Source organism: Melospiza melodia, chromosome 7 (assembly GCF_035770615.1).
Source record: "Melospiza melodia melodia isolate bMelMel2 chromosome 7, bMelMel2.pri, whole genome shotgun sequence".
Classification (NCBI taxonomy): Eukaryota; Metazoa; Chordata; class Aves; order Passeriformes; family Passerellidae; genus Melospiza; species Melospiza melodia.
The window spans coordinates 31,705,068-31,708,919 of NC_086200.1; positions in this window are offsets into that span (position 1 = coordinate 31,705,068).

Genomic DNA, 3,852 nt, shown 5'->3' on the forward strand with positions numbered 1-3,852 from the left:
AGGTTTTGTTTTGCTGTGCTGTGATGGGATGGGCGTGTGCTGCGTGCCGGTGCTGACAAAGGTACAGTATTGTTGTGGCTCTGGTGCGTCGGGTTAATGAACTGACATGGTTTAATGTAGAGATGAAAATAGAAATAAATATACATTTAAAAATAAATATAACATTAGAGTGGTAAACATAAATATAGATAACAGATACATACATAAAACTATAATACATGGTATATAATTGTAACATATTATCATATAGGTAAATGATAGTCTATTTTATATATATATATATATATACAAAGATATATAAATATAGATTGTAAATATAAAAATATTTAAATAGAGTTAAAGTAAATTGGGTGGTTTTATTAGGTTATAGGCTGGGGTTTTTAAATGATAGCAATAAAATATAAATTCAGATATACAAATATATATAGAAATACAAATATCTATACATATTTAATTTAAAGAAATATAAGTAAGAAAATATATATAATACAGAAAATATATATCTATGATTATATTAGAAGGTATTCTCTCTAATATATATAATATCTATTAATAAAAGTAAATAAAAATATTCATATCAATATCATTATAATTTTGAAAAATAAATTTACTTCCTAAATTTTAAATCTGGTTCAAATAAAGGGGTGTCCTTGGTTTTTATTTGGTTAGAGACAGGAGTTTTATTTTAAATAATATAAGCAATATAGAAATGTGGATCTTAAGATAGAAATATATAATAAATATATAAAGAGAAATTGCTAAACTATGAATAGAAATTTAAATATAAATATATGTAAGTAATATGAAGAGTTGTAGCATAGAATATAAATAACATTATATGGCATTATAAATTATAAATGGGAATATAAATATAAAAATATGGAAATATAGTTTAAGAGAAAGGGAATGTTTTGACTTCTATTTAAGTAGAGGCAGGGTTTTTATTTTGAATATTGCAAGTGTTCCAGAAGTAAAAATCTTGACGCAGAAATATTTAATCAATATAAAAAATATGAATATAAATATATAAAAAATATAAATACCTACTCACATCGCAGGTAATATAGAATATAAATTTATTTATAACTTGACATTGGTAAAGATAAGTTTATAAGTAAGCAATATACATTAATATACATTATAAATACAAATATGAATATAAAAATTGAACATGAGGATAAAATCTATTTAAATATTGTTTAAAACAAAGGGTTGGGTTTTTTTTATTCTTGTCTTAGAGGCAGGGTTTTTATTTTAAATAATATGAATGTAGATATTATTGTTATATATTTCTAAATATTGAGATATACAATTAAGATATAAATATATATATAAACACAAAATATAAATAAATACAAATAATAGGAAGAGATGTAATGAAGAATACAAATAACAGTATACATAAGTATACATTTTAAATGTAAATGTGAATATGAACCTGAAAAATAGAATTTAAAAGATATTTAAGTACAGTTTTGAAGAAAGGGGTTCTTTTTGGCTTTAATGTGGATGGAGGCAAAGGTTTTATTTTAAATAATCCAAGTGTTACCGAAGTAAAAATCGTAACAGAAATGTATACTTACTATGTGAAAATATTTATAAAAATATACAAATAAATTTAAGTTTTAGGGATATATGCAATATGGAATAGAAATGTATTTATAAAAAGAAATGTATAAATGGACAGTGTACATCAATATACGTTGTAAATAGAAATGTGAATATTAATATGAAAAAATATTTTAAAAAATATTTAAATATTTTTTTTAATAATTTTTTTGTGTTGTGTTTTGTTTTGTTTTGTCTTTTATCCTATTAGATTAGAGGCAGACGGTTTTTTTCCCTCTTCCCGCTTGTTTTGGGGCATTTATTTCAGAGCAGTTTTCGGCGGGGGTCGCCCCTGTTCTTTTTTGCCGCCTTCGCTGCCGCAGCCCCGAGGCGCGCTGCGCCCCCGGCTGGGGCGGGCGGCAGTGCTGCCGCCTTGTGGGCAGAGCGCGGTACTGCAGCCGTGCAGCTAGAGGCGGCCAGCTTGGGAGTGGCGCGTGGGCGATGTCGCGGAGTTTTGTTTGACCTTCTCAGCATGGCGGCGAAAAGGGCGGGGAAGTGGAGGACCGTGTGGGTGTTTAACTGCACTGCCTGCGCGGAATACCGACGTCATGGCGGCCCCGACGGATTTTTCTGTGGCGTTTCATGTGTACCCGAGACATGCTGTGGGCTCAGGGGCTCCGCGGGCGGGCGTATTTTGGCGGGTTTGTGAGAGGCATCTGGGTAAACGCCTCGCTGTGCCGGGGTCCTCTCACGTCCGCTTTCCCGCCCTGAGGGAGCCGAGCCGGGCCGAATAGTTCCGAAGAGCCGAAGAGTCGAGTGTGGCCGGAAAGAGCCGAGTTTCCCCGAAGAGCCGAGTGTGGCCGGAAAGAGCCGAGTTTCCCCGAAGAGCCGAGTGTGGCCGGAAAAAGCCGAGTTTACACCAAGAGCCGATCATAGCCGACTGGAACCGATAGCCGTGTGTAGCCGACTTGAGCCGCATTTACACAATGTGCCGAATATGACCAAGTTTAGCCAACCGTGCCAAGTTCGGCCGAAGAGCCGAACTTAAACGAGTTTAGACCAAGAGCCGAACCAAGCCGAATTCAGCCGAGTTTCATTAAACAGAACCGAACGACGCCGCAGCGCTGTGCCTGCAGTGCACTGGTGCAGACGGCAGGGAGCGCTGTATAGAGTAAGTATAAAATATCAACTATCTATAAGAAGAAATAAAAGCTCTATATCACGTGCAGCAGTAGAAAATTTCAGGCTCCCAGGGAATAAACAGTTTTCTTTAAATCATTTTTGTTTTGGAGTTTTTTTAATCCCAGGTAGCCTGAAAGTTACTATTGCTGCTTTTTTCTTCTAAAGCTAGAAAGGAAAACTAAGATTAGAAATACAGGGAAAGAAAGAAAGAAGGGAGGAAGGAAAGGAGAAAGGAAGGGAGGAAGGAAAGGAAGGGAGGAAGGAAAGGAAGGGAGGGAAGGAAGGGAAGGAAGGGAGGGAAGGAAGGAAGGGAAGGAAGGAAGAAAGAAAGAAAGAAAGAAAGACAGACAAAGAAAGAAAGAAAGAAAACAAACCAGGAGGGCAAGGAGAAACCTAGGGGAAAAAAAAAGAAAAGAAAAAAAACCCAACAAAAAACAAACCCACAGAAAAAAACCTCGAGATGGGCAGGAAAACCACCCCCCTTCCGCAAAAAAAACCCCAAGATGGGCAAGAAAAAGCCCAGAATATAACCTCAAGATGGGCAAGAAAAATCCCTGAAAACAGACCAGGGAAAAAACCCAAGATGGGCAAGAAAAAAAAATCAGAACAAAAAACCAAGATGGCAAAGAAAAACCCAGAAGGAAAAGAAAAAAAAAAAAAAAACAAAACAGAAAAAAAAAACCCAAGGGGTGCAAGGAAAAACCAGAAAAAACACCAAAATGGGCAAGAAGAAACAAAGAAAAAACCCAAGAAATGCCAGAAAAAAATCAAGGAAAAAGGGAGTAAAGGCCCCAAGAAACAAGGCAAGAAAGAGAGGCAATAAAGGCCACAAAAACTCAAGACAAAAAAAACCAAAAACAAGGCATGCCAGAAAAAGGTACGAAAATGGTTCTGCCAGGTGCGATCAAGGTGAGCGGGTTCAGTTTCAGGTCCAGGAGATGAACAAGTGTCAGATTAGCTTGGGGCACTGCTGTGCAATGCAGCTGTGACAGGATTTATGTTTAAATATAGTTTAAATAAATTGGGGATTGTTTGGCTTTTATTGGGGTATGGGCTGGAGATTTCATAAAAAATATAAAACTAGAAATGCAAATATATCATATATATGTCGATATCAATAAA